Source organism: Procambarus clarkii, chromosome 13 (assembly GCF_040958095.1).
Source record: "Procambarus clarkii isolate CNS0578487 chromosome 13, FALCON_Pclarkii_2.0, whole genome shotgun sequence".
NCBI lineage: Eukaryota > Metazoa > Arthropoda > Malacostraca > Decapoda > Cambaridae > Procambarus > Procambarus clarkii.
In genome coordinates, this window is record NC_091162.1 from 12,472,525 (window position 1) to 12,486,582 (window position 14,058).

Here is a 14,058-nt window from a genome sequence, read left to right on the forward strand (position 1 = left end):
AAACTCCACAGATGATCAGAAGACTGGCAAATGCTTTTTTCAATGTTGTTTCGAAAAGCAAATGTTTCGAAAAATGCACGACTTTTCAGGTGGAGCATAACCAACGTCACAACAACCAAATTAATAACATTATCTTGTAGCAGATTGATGAAGAAAAGTACGTTGGAGTCAAAATCCACCATTCACTGAAAGTTGAACAACAGGTAGGAGCACCAGTAAAAAGAAGCTAACTAAACCCCTAGGAATAACAATCGTACCTCCTGACTTCCAGGAAAGGAAGGTGGTGATTCAACTGTATAAATCTCTGACGCGCCTCCACTTGGATTCTTGTAGTGAAGCATGGAGACCATAATCAGGAGGACAAAGCTGCTTTGGAGAAGGTACAACACGAGGTGACAAAAATCATTCCATAACTTTCTAGAGGCTAGAGAAATCTAGAGTTTTTTTTGGTAAATTAGAGACGGTATGTCTATAACTACGTGTGACGGTAAAGCGTTGGTGTTCGGCTGTTTCAATAGTTGGGGGCAGGGCCTCGTCACATTACAGAAAAAAAAAGGAGATCGTTTGCCCTTTTGTCTGTGGTAAAGTAATGGGAAGACACACAAAACACAAAGTATAAACAGTGAAATTTTAATTACTCTAGAAAACAAGATATGAATAAAGACAATCTCTTGGCTTACGTAAAATTCAAAACAAGTCAACAAACAAAACATGAATAATTAATGGCAGTAAAAATTTACTCTAAGACAATAAAGTGCAAGTAATAGTGATAGTAATATAAATCAAATCAGGTGCTGAGAATACTGGCTTCAAGCTGCCACCTCCCGTAGTACACGACAGCCAGAGCTTAGTCTACTATAGAGAGATGTCAACTCCAAGGAGCACAGGGATATTCTGAGGAGTACAGCGTGCTGCTGGCCCAGACGTCGACTCGGGTAGTGACGTGAGTGCAGGTGCGGCGACACACCAGCCAATCAGGAACAGGCAGGCGGAGAATGAGTAGTTTGCTGGTTTGACGGCGGGCGGGAGCCGGTGTCTGGTGGTGAAAGGTACGCTTTAAATAAATAAATAAATATGTTTATTCAGGTAAGGTACATACATACAAGTGATGTTACATTAATGGATTGATATAAAGATAGAGCTAGTACATACAATGCCTAAAGCCACTATTACGCAATGCGTTTCGGGCAAGAAAAACATTAATATCTAGAACTTAATACTAATTGAGCATAAAGAATAAAAAGTGTTGAAAACAAATACAAATAAAGATAAAAAAAAGGGGGAACATGACTGAAAAAGCAGCACAAATACAATAGGTTGACAAACAGTGTTGATTAAAAAAAAAAAATAATAATAATAAAATAAAATAACAGACATGGGTTGACAATAAAGGAGTGAGGTGGGTTACAGGGAATTTATTAGGTAGTGTTTAGTTTTTATCTTAAACTGGTTGAGAGAGGTACAGTCTTTAACATGGTTGGGAAGGTCATTCCACATTCTGGGTCCCTTGATTTGTAGAGCATTTCTAGTTTGATTAAGTCGTACTCTAGGAATATCAAAACTGTATTTATTCCTGGTGTGGTGCTCATGGGTTCTGTTACAACCTTCAATGAAGCTTTTGAGGTCAGGATTGGCATTACAGTTCAGCGTTTTATATATGTATAATACACAAGAGAGAATGTGCAGTGACTTAATATCTAACATATTCAGAGATTTGAGTAAGGGTACCTTTGCTTCCTGGGCAAAACGTTTGGCGATACTGCTGGACGTATCTTCAATATAGCATCTTGTACTTGAATGACGTAAATTGTGTAGGGAAGAGCAGGCTCAATCTCTCTTGAAAGAGATTATCGTCACATACGTCAAAAAACTGAACGCATGACAATTCCGATGAGATGCACCCTATCAAAATACTGAATAATTTGAAGGAATGTTGATCTAGACAACTTTTTCACAAGGTCACATTTAACACAAAGGAACAACGGCTTCAAGTTCATCAAGCCACAATGTAGGACTGAAAACAGAAGATGCTTTTCCACCAACAGGGTTATAAACCCATGGAACCGCCTACCCGCCAAAGTCGTAAATATCAAAATTATTAAATTTTATAACCCCGGTGGAAAAAAATAATCATGGCAAATGATGACTTCTAACAAGCTGCCAGCTTCCTGTCCCTGTCGAGAGGGTCCCCCCCCCATAGATAAATGGTGTCCCTTGGGTAAAGTCAAGTAAATAAGTTAATCCTAAAAAAAGTGTCAGTTTTCTATGAGCGCCAACGTGCTGGTACCTGTAAATAAACTTAACAAAGGTAAACACAAGGCGGGATGCTGTGGGGTAATTTGAGACGTGCAACATCTGCCGCTGCTGCTACTCTCCAGTAAGATGGACAAAGCCAGCAAGGCTATCCGCAGGTAGGTGTGCTACCCCAGTTATTAATGGTTGGTGTATTGGTGTAGTTGTGGCGAATATGGTGAAGAGATTCCACTCACAAAGAACCTCCGGACTTTACATTATGACCACCGAGACAAATCACACTGTACCCAAAACTGCTATTCCTGAAGATACAAGTCACATCCTACATAACACCATTTGCCGGTGGATTTTTAAACCTAGCTCAACCCAACCCAACCTAAAAAACAAAAAACAAACGAAACCCAACCAAACAATATCTAACCAAACAAAACCCAACCAAACAATATCTAACCAAACAAAACCCAACCAAACAAAACCCAACCAAACAAAACCCAACCAAACAAAACCCAACCCAACCCAAACAAAACCCAACCAAACCCCAATACAACCTAGCAAAATAAACTGTATACGATTTTAACAAACAGAAAACGAGCTTCATTGAATTCGGCTCGTGTCCAAAACGACCATACCCCATTCCTGCGAGGTATGGTCATTTCAGGCAGGTCACATCATAAACAAGACGATTCGTCAACAGATTATGAAACGTACCTAACCTAACCTAGCTAAAAAAAAAAATAATAATAAATTTCAAGATGGATGATGTGTTTTAGTGTAATCAGAATGTTTACTGTTGAATTATGGATGACACATTTTAGCATCAGTGGAATGTCAAAGTTTTAGCTATTACCCAATCAATTTAAAATTTAATTCACTCTTAAGTTATGCCTGAAACATTGTACATGATTAGTGGGTTATAAATACCAGGGGCTTATAAATTTTATGTATTAAATATTATTGACAATATTGATATATTAATATATTTCAGCATTGTTATAAAACTACAGTAATTATACCATTTTAGTATATTTTGGATAATTCCAAATGACATTTTTCTCCTATTGTAAGGTCGGGGGTTCGACTGAGGTCCATGTCAAGTGGCCATGGAAGTTTACAGATGGTGATATCTCAGTTGGGAGAAGTTCGAACCAGCTTTAAGGACATTTTCCCAGGCTCAAGCAACAGCATCTGAGGATCTTCTGAGCTGGTCTGGGGGCAGTCATGAAAATCGAGCAATTGAAGAAACCTTTGCCCACTTGGCAGAGTTGACTTTACTCTGGTCTGAGGTTCAGAGGGACTTTGCTGGTACGTATATCATGTTTGGCTTATTTTTATGTGTGTGTATTTGCTTGTGTGTGTGAGTTTGCATATTTTACATATGCAATAATTTTCTATTCATGTTTCAACATGTTTCAACAAGTCACATCTTTTCAAGCATATCTATAAAACTCTGAACTGCAGTGCCAATTCTGACATTAAGCTTTACCTAGAGAGCTGTAATAGAACTCATGGCCACCACACAAGAAATAAGTACCTCTGATATTCTAAATTCAAGCTCAACCAAAGCAGAAATGCTATACAAATTTAGTCCCCCAGATTGTGGAATGATCTCCCAAGTTTAATTAAAAGTTGTACATCTCCCAACCAGTCTCTCCTATTAATTGTCATCTAATAATTGTATCTGTATTTGTAGAATTACTTACTCAAGTCCTACATGATGATTATTTTTAAGTGTTTGTCCAATAACCTTCTAAATTTTACTAATTTACTGCTACATTATGTTCTAGTAGCTTTACTGAATTACTCTTTTGTATTTTATGTTATTGATGTTAAAAAACTACTTATATGCTGTTGCTAGAACTATAGATCCCATAATGTAATAAGTCTATCTGTAATCATTATCTATCACCTTTATTTCAGTTATTTTTCTTGACCATATTCACATATGTTAGATTATGTCTCTTTTAGTATTAGTGTTAATGTATACTGTAAAGATAATGGGGTTATTTGTTATCTAAATTATTCTAAGTTTTACCCGTCCCCCCCCCAAAAAAAAAAATGGTTTACAAACCATTTCATAAGATATTTATATCTTTCCCAGATCAGCTGAAAGAGTATAGGACACAGTATGAGCTGATCTTAGAAGGAGAGAAACATGTTACACAAGCAAGAGAAATGCTTGTTGTCAGGGAGCAGCGTGAGAGCAAATTACGAAAGGAGTTGAAGAAAGCCAGCAAAAAGGTACTCTTTATGTAAATTATATTTACCTAATTTTGTTTTATGTTGCAAATGATAAGTCATAATGTGGCTGAAGATATGATGACCAAACCACACATCAGAAGATGGAGAAACTATGACATTTGAGCCCATCTTGAACCATTATCAAGTTGTATTTGAGGGAGAGAGGGGAAACAAAGGGGCAATAAATATGGAAAGAGTGAGGTGATGAGCAGGCAAGAGAAGGCAATTCCTAGAAGGTAAGAATAAGATGAAAGGTACGAATGAGATGAGCGTAATAATGTGATGAAGGAAGAATGGGATAAGGTAAGAAAAAGAAAAATGGGTAGGCTTAAGTCAGGTCACCTTTGTTAAGAAGGTTAGAGCATTCAAGTATGAAATGCTGCCTCCCCCCTCCCCGCCAGGATGGGAGCCAGGCCAAAACACAGATGCCATGATGATGTCACAAACCCCAAGGGGCAAAGGGTCAACCATCCCAACAGGTGGTATGACAGGCAATAAGAATGACCATCAACATGTAGCAAGCTCATTGGGCCAGTTCATCGCAAACCACGCCAAAGATCAAAACCAAGCAGAGACCCCAGGTACAGGAGCTGTTCCCCAAAGCAACTGACTGAGGTGGCTTGCCGACTGTTGTGTTAGCTTCCAGTGCTGCCATCTGGTGGTGGACTATTGGAACTAGAGAGTGAACTACTGAGCTGATGTCCAGTAGCTGCTGTTGTCCATTTTGTTTTGCCCTACATTTGTGGTGGCTGCTAGCATGATGCAGGTGATCACTGATCCCCAGCTCTGTGGATCGGTAGGGGGGGGGCATGTTTTAGCTTGTAGTCCCTGGTAAGCTCTTAACGACTTGTCAAGCGCCTGGTGTGATTGGGTAGGTGAGCAGCTAACCAGAGCAGTTAACCACAAGGAGCCACCTCAAAGCCTTCTCAGAAAGAACATCAGACCTCCCTCTGAGTAATGTTTGTAATACACAAAGCATCAAACAACACCCAAGCACCCAAGTCTCCTGCCTGGTATGCTCTGAATGGTCTTGGTTCTCCCAGAGACCAATCTCTCTTTCCCAGTATAGGTATCTACATTTCTTTGGACTTATATGTGATAATCATTTTGAGGGCCTGGATTTTTTTTAGTCCACTTTGGCTTTGTTTCAGAGCCATTTTTCTTATGCCACTAGCAATGACTGACACCTGATGCTTATCTTTTCAGGTTTTTGTGTTCCTTCCTTGGGTCGACTTCTCTAGAGTTGACCCTGTACTGGATAGAGTTTTGGAACTTGGTCACTGACATCAGTACTTAGTGTATGTAGTGGGATTTTGATTCTGGCTCATAAAGGAGGTAGAACACTAATTTTTATGGAATTTTTGTTCAGAGAAGTGTATATGTTCTGTGGCATTTTACAGCCTTCTTTGTCAATAAGTATTTGGGTATGAGAGTTTTTTCAGGCATATATAAACACACTCACACTGTACAGTACCGGTACATTGTTAAACACTTCAGAGTTTTTTGGAGAATTGTATCAAAAATTACTCAGAGGGAGGTTAAGTGTTTTGTGACTTAGTTTTTGCACTGGTGGTTTACCGTGGTAGTATTCCAGTGGATGATCTTTGATCACCATGTGCTTACCCTGAAAACACAAACCGTAACTGTCTCTATTTTCCGCTTGTTAAAACTTGTAATAAAGTTGTTATATCTTGGCTTAACGTGTTTATGATGTATTAGAACGTTGTTACAACTTGCTGTATTGGTTGTTATAACTGGTTAGGTGTTAAAACTTGTTCGAACGTTGTAGCAATGTTGTAGTTTCGGTGTGTGTTTGGCGGGTACCCCCCCCCCCCCCCACCCTATTGGAAATGACAAGATGGTTGAGAAAAAGAAAAAAGTAGACAAAGTAATAATGGGAGCCTGGCATACCCGCCCCCCCCCCCAGAATGTCTCTAGTATACCAATGCTAAACTTTCGAGAGATACTGAGGTATCACCTCAGAAAGGTATGTTTTATTATACTGTACTGTACAGTGCATTATTACCCTCTGTTTGCTTTATTTTCAAAGCAAATGCTTTAACTCCACAAGTGTGGATAATAACAATATAAAACTAGAAGAAATAGAATGAAAGATTGAAGGTGAATATATTTTTTGTTTACAAAGTTTTTAATAAATTGCAATTGTTTAAACTATTAAAATTTCTCATTTCTTATTAGGCACCAGCAGAGGAAGTTAGTTTGCTAAAGGAAAAATTAAACCAGGCAGAAAGATCACGAGATTTGGCTCATCTGGAAGGTAAGTGCAGTGCAAGCTGTTCATTTTATTATTTACAATTACAATATTTTTTATGAATTTTATTGCTGAAGAGTAGTAGGGAAATTAGTACTTACAACTTACATTTCCTGAAACCGATTGCAGTTACTTAAACCTTATTAAAATTTCACTACAGTAAGGGTTTAGTGACTGTCAGTGTCACATTATATCAAGCATTCATTGTGCTTTAATACAGTATTGCAAACTATATTTTTTATGGTGTTCTCCATTACTTACTGTTTAATAGCGGTGTGACATGAAATGTTTTACTCCACAGATAATGTTTGTGATTTGTTTTAGTAGATGAACCTCACAGTTTAATTGCTCTCAAATTACCTCCAACAGTGGTAGAACGCGTTGGAGAGAATGAGGCAGTGAAGATGATACGTGTTAAGGAAGGACTGTTAAAGCTTGGTGGTGCTTACTGTGAGCTTGCCCAAAAGTGCCTGATAATCTTTTGTGCACACCAGAACATTGCATCCCAGCTGCCAGATGTTCATGACAGGGACTTGCAAGATGTAAAATACACAGGTGATTTATTGTTCTTTTCTTAAAGACTGTAAACTATTCTATTATAAAAAGTAAATTTGTGTCTGGGTTATCAATTAAAAATTTATTGAACAGTGGCAAGCTTTACACATGTTTACTTAGTTGCTGATATGGATATCAGTTACTTTACATCATCACTACAACAGTCTGATGATGCATTTTGCATACTGTTGTTTGGTCAACTGAAGTGATTCAGTTATCTAGTCTTAAATGTTACAAATTTCGCTTCCAATTCCAGAGAAGGTTTGTCAGTCAACATTTTATTGTTAATTATTGCAATACTGTGCTGTATATATATGCATGATATTTTCCATTTTCATTTAAGATGTTCATCAACCATTGTGCTGAAAATACTGTAGCAAATAATAAAGGGGAAACATTTTCATTGGATAGAAAATTTACCCGACATGGGAAAATGCTGTTGCTGCTGGCTATACTTAATCATGGTGTGATCAAGGTGGGTGAGGCAACACTGACATATACACTCTAGCTCTCTCCCTCCCTCATTATCCTTTGAGAAAGTTCTTCTTTAGCCATTGACCCATGACGGAGGGTGTGCGAATAATTTTGTTGACACAGTTGAAGCAGTTCCTATTTATTTCCCCCCAAGCTCATTCATATACATGTCTAACTTGTGCTTGAAACAATTCAACTATCCCATGCCTGTTATGTTTTCCGATAATTTGTTCCACATAAAAAACCTGCTTCCAAACTGGTATTTAAGTCTTTAAATGAAGTCTTTCCTGAATCCAAACTTCTCTAATTTATATCCATCGTTTCTATGCCATTTTGTGTGGATATACTGTATTTAAAACCTTATGATTGAAGTATATAAATGGATGACAAAGTATAACAAAGAATATACTGTAATACGTGTACATGTATAAGGTTTTAAATATATCCCCAAAAATAGAATGCAAAACATGCCTCATAAACTTCTGCAGTCACTGTGGCTGACTTTGAAGTCTTCAATGCCCATGCCTAATGCCATTCTTTCCAGCTACAAATTTGTGCACCACCAAAAGTCAGCTCCCAGCTGCATAATTCACTGGTAAACAACTTCATTCAGATCCTCATGCTTAGGAAGTTCAACATTTTTATAGCTTCTTTCCACAACTGCCCTCCATGTTATTCACAAACTATATAATCTGCTTCCTTTGCTTTTTTATTTTGTCAGCAGCAGCACTGTTAACAATGTCATCCTCCTCGGCCAGCTATTTTTCTTCCCAGTGACGATTACATTTACTAAAACTCAGCCTTATTACCCGCAGTAAGAAAGTTCCTCTTTTTCCTTGTCTGATTTACCTATATGACTATTGTGCACAACATAGCTTCAACTTGCAAGTAATGATATATCAGAAAAAAAAGGTATTAAAAAAACTTGAATAACAAGTGGTCAGACCATACTCTCACAAGAAAAATACTGTCATTACGCATACCCCCTCACAGTAGGACTAGAAGTCTCAGGAAAGCTATTTAGGGGCCAGCAAAGAAATAGTTACTTACCCCCACATCTTTCATCATCTTTTACCCCACATCTTTCATCATCTTTTACCCCACATCTTTTTATCATCATTCCTGACTAATAATGTTTATACCATATAATACCAAAGTGTGCATTTTATTATTTTTTTCACTCTGATATACCTGTATTAAATTTCATGGCAACAGCATACCATACTTGCTTGTATACTGCTAAAATGTGAAATATAAGCAAGATGAAAATTTATTAACACAAACACCAGAAAGATTTATCATTTACCAGCATAATAATATAGGCATATTGTGCATGTCATATTTTTCTAAGTATTGCAAAATAATTTTATTTCAGGTGCTGGATCTGCAAAAAAATTTGTACAGGATGCCAAGGAGCAAGTGCGAGCTTATCGTCGCAACAGTATTTGTCAAATGCCACCAATGCCCCAAGAACCACCACCGCCATATACCCCATCTCTTGAGCATCTCAATGATCTGTCTTCAAATACCAAGCTTAATGGAATAAATAGTTCATTGCACAACCTGCCTTACAATATTAACACGTCAACTGCTGAGCCATCTGCACCAAGGGCATCTGTGTCATCTCTAAACTCGCCAGAGCATTTACCTTATGGTAGAGGACCTAGCTTACTGCCCTCTGTATCACACAATCGTGGTATTAGCTCTCAAAAGCATTCAACACCTAATGTTCCTTCTACAACCCCACACAGTTCGCCAAACCGTATTTATCCAGATGTTTCAACACCATCAAGAACACACCCCTTCCATATTCCTAACAGCCCTTCTCTCCCTGAAAAGCCACATCCTCCATCATCACCTTCCTCACCTCATTCTAACAGTGAACCAAACTTGTCTAAGGAATCTCCCTTGGAGCACATTGTGAGGTATCCTCCTCTCAGCACATGTGACAACTCCAGCTTCAATGAGAGTTCCTTTCATCCAGACACATCCTCATCAAGCCCTAATCTTGCTTCTAGCAGGCAACCAACCACATCAACACCAGAGAACTCTGTACCATACAATCCATATTATGAGTGGTTGCCAATAAAAGGTGATGAGAAAATGAATGGAAAATGCTCAATTGAAGACCAAGCAATACTCATCATGAATGTTAGTAAATCAAAAATGAAGGATAAAGGAGATGACCCTGATTCATTTGCTCCATCTGTGCGTCCAAGGGTAAACAGAAACCCCTTTATAGATGGTTATTCAGATGAAGAAGGAACAAATCAGGAGAGCTTATCTGGTGCTTTAAGAAAGACATCAGTCAGGTAAAGATGAACATTATTTTAATCTAGAGCCCCGTGATTATATAGAAAAATATCATTCTTAACCACAGCAGCTTCCCTGAACTGAAGATCTGGTAAGTCTCGAGATCATACCAGGTCCCCAAATGCTCATGCAGGCCTACAGGAAACTAGGAGAGAGTTTGGTTTGACCAATGAGATGAGGGCCATATGGGGATCAGAGATTAACTTAGGTTAATGAAAATGTGAGATATGTAATAATTATTTAGCTTTATTGCACTTAGGCTAAGATTCTTAATTGTAATAGAAGGCATTCAGAAAATGTGGGCTAGCTCTCTATGACTGTGGGATAACCAGCCCACTGTACCTCATAAGCCTTGTCTGGTAGTCATGTCACAAGGCTGCATCTGCATAACCACTTTTTTGTACATGCTATAATACCACATATCCTATCATGGCTGTTTATGTTCTATTATATTTAATCATCTCCAATTTGCGCTATTTTAAACATTTTTGCATATACTGTACTGTGTATCTAATATCCTATTACCTTATTTTTCCCAGTTGAAGATCCCCTATATTTGATTTTTCATGAAACTTATCATAATATTTTAATGGTCTGTTTGGCAGATTCCTCTGATGATTATTATATGAAATTATACTCGATATGATTTTAACTATGGTTCTCATTTGTTTTAAACCACAATCACTCACATTGAGTGCATGTGCAGTAATTGCTCATAAGCATTAGTGGACATAATATGCCATTTAATGCCGTTCTATATTTTGGAGAACGATTGTATCTGCACAAGAATACGGATTTGCTCTGAACAGAAGATCACGACTAGCTCAGTGTATGTTATAACAGCTACCATTATGACTCGACCTGTCCTCTTACAAATTACGGCTGAATTGGCCGTTTGCCTGTATGACCGAATATGGACGTAATTTGAAAATGAAAAAAATAGAAAATAAATTTTGGATTTTTTTTTTCCAAAACAGTAAGTTAAGGGTCCTCTGGTAGGTTAAGTGGGCAGGAAATTCTCCTTAAGTTTCAAAACATGAAAAATGTTAATTGAAAGTCTCCTCTCCTAACCTTTCCGAGTAAGCCAGAGGACTCGAACAGAAAATGGGACAGTACATCACTTTCGTGAGCCGATTTCATTTAAAATTACGTCCATTTTTGGTCATAGCGCGCCTACGAGCGAAAAGCGACATTTTTAAGACTGTATGACTAGCTCAGTGTATGTTACAACAGCTACCACCTGACATGCTGTTGACCTTGCTCAGCAAGTAATGAATGAAGTGGGTCAGTTATCGTAGTTCACTGCTGGATTTTGATTTTGTTTTTTTATATATAGAAAATGTTTTCATGTATCAAATGTTTGATGTTTATAACATTTATTACATTATTATGATATGTGCAGTTAAATGTACAAGTTGGGTTTCATTTTGTTTTTGCGAGTGAAGTATGCCATTAGGAAATATTGTTCTAATGTCAAGAAGCAATATAGCTGTAGTTTGCCTTTCAAACTTGTCTAGTTGTTAGGTATCATTTTATCAGCTGGCTTTTGTAACAGATGGTTGTGCAAGAATTGTGATGAACATTCACCATGTTCAGAATATTTGAACGGGAAATTTAGTCAGATTTATATTCCTTTAAAATCGTACCAGCTCTTGACTTTTATTGCACTGTTCTGATCTGTTTTTCGTTTTTAAATTTGATTATCTTTGTGGCCAGTTACTACAGTCAGTCACGTCATTAATGCCAATTATACTGCCTTAATTGTCATAAAAGGGCATTTGTGACTGTAAAATAATTTTGTTAGCATTACTGATATTTCATTCACTGCATCATTGTGTGTAGTATCAACAAATATTTTAAAATATTTTTGTTAATATTTTTAGATCAAATCTAGTTTTCAAAATACACATTGAGGTGTAACATTATTTGTCTAACCCAAAAATTTCCATTATGGGTTTAAAATTAAGAGAAAGTATGCTATAATACATAATGAACACATTAATATAATTTAGCCTCATTACTCATGCATCAAATGAACATAACATGATGGTGACAATTTGATTTCAGATAGCATATTTTCTCATTTAAAAGTGCAAAGATAGAAGACAAAAATATCAATAGTTAGGCAAAAAATGTGTCTACTGATGCTACTTTAACAGATGGAGATCAACATAGGTGTCAGAGATAGTGTGTGTGTGATTATCAGTGTTAGTAAATATTTACAAATGCAGTAGTTTTGAACAACTACTGTACTGTATTTAAAATAATATGCATTGAACATGGAAACTACATTGTGTTTTAATTGTAATTACCAATTTATGCATAATTGTATAAAAATGGTATAAGAAAGATTTTGCATCATATAGTAAACTGATAATTGTAATTCGTGAAACCAAATGGAACTTGTCGTCACCGATAACCTGAAGTTTTTTGGAGCATGTACACATACCAATTCATATAAAAATTTAGCTGGTTTACCAGCCTACAAAATAAATTTATTGTCAGATCTAGTGCTCCCTATTATGTGAGGGCAGGTTAGGTTTGGCAGAGCATGTGCAGCAGACTTGCCACCACCATTTCTATCTCCCTCGTATTTACTTGTGTTATTTGAATAACATGCGTGTGGAAAAAAGTATCCCCCAAGATGCAACCTGGTAACTATACACTATAATAAAATCTTTACAGTACAATATTTAAAAAAACAAAAAAATCAAGAATTGTATGGTTATGCAGGATAAATCCGTTAACTGACATTTATAGTAGTGTAAATTGTGTTGGTTCTATTCAGAAGGTTGCAACATGTTAAGTGAAAGCATGTCAGTTTGATTAGAATTATTGTAAAATATTTTTACCCTGTCATTTGAAGTTTTTGTTACTAGGTTTAATATTTCTGGACATAATACCATGACATAATCCAATAATCCAAAATTATCTGGAAACAGATAAGAAAATGCATTAAAGGCAGTATACAACAGCTCTTGAGTTTCACTTGGTCTCATCGGTAAACTATTACAAAATTATTTAGTTTAGTAAAGACCCGTCATGCTTTAGTTCTTAAATAATACTGTACTAGAATGTTTTATAGCCTCAGTCATGTATTTAATTGCTATTAAATACATTAATGTGTGTTATAGAAAGACTATACTAGGCATGAATGTACTACAAGAATAATATGAAAATGTACTACAAGGATAACATATAAAGTTTATAAAACTATTTCCCATAAATTGGTATCAAAGAACAACACTGATAAAAACCTGTACCCCTAGCTAGTGACAGTGCACTCTTGCTGTCATCCACTGACACAAGTTCAGGTAATTAATTACCAAAAGCAGGCACCAAGCCAGGAAGACTATGTAGCACTAGAAAATGATGCAATTGCTTGAAGTTCTTTATTTATATTTACTTCCCCTTTGCCTCCAAAGATGTTGAGAGCTTCAACGAAATGCATAATTTAGCACTAGAACAATACAAGTGTAAAGTGAACTTTAGCGAGTTAATTTTTCAACTTCATTTCACCAGGAAAGACGAATGTAAAACATGTAGAGAAAATTCATGCATAAATTGATGGATAAATCAAAATGTCACATTCTAGGTTGTACTTTTTAATATATTCTGAGAATCTTAACGAACTATTTTTATTGGCAACAAATATTTGTACTATGAGTAAAAGTTTGAGCATCTTGCCCTAATGGGGCCTCATTTGCATGTTCATTCTTAGTTAATCTGCAAGTATACAGATCATTTGTTAAATAAATAATACATAAATATTTCAAAAAATAATGTAACCTAAATTTGTTCTGGATTAAAAGAACACTATAGTCAGATTAACAGGCAGAGAGTAAGATATCTAATTAGATGTAATCATATATAGATAAAACATGGACAATCAGTTAAAATTATACAGATTCATTGACCAATATTAAATAAATATATATGCTTACACTCTCACA

At 36.5% G+C, this 14,058-nt stretch overlaps 1 non-coding gene across 1 annotated transcript; it reads left to right on the plus strand.

The window, feature by feature from the left end:
• Positions 1-1,749: 1,749 nt before the first annotated feature.
• LOC123757189 (uncharacterized) lies at positions 1,750-13,079 on the plus strand. The gene is made up of 6 exons (XR_011228359.1): positions 1,750-2,411; positions 3,319-3,555; positions 4,352-4,491; positions 6,691-6,769; positions 7,133-7,318; positions 9,168-13,079. It is a non-coding gene; the product is annotated as an uncharacterized protein (transcript).
• The last annotated feature ends 979 nt before the right edge of the window (positions 13,080-14,058 follow it).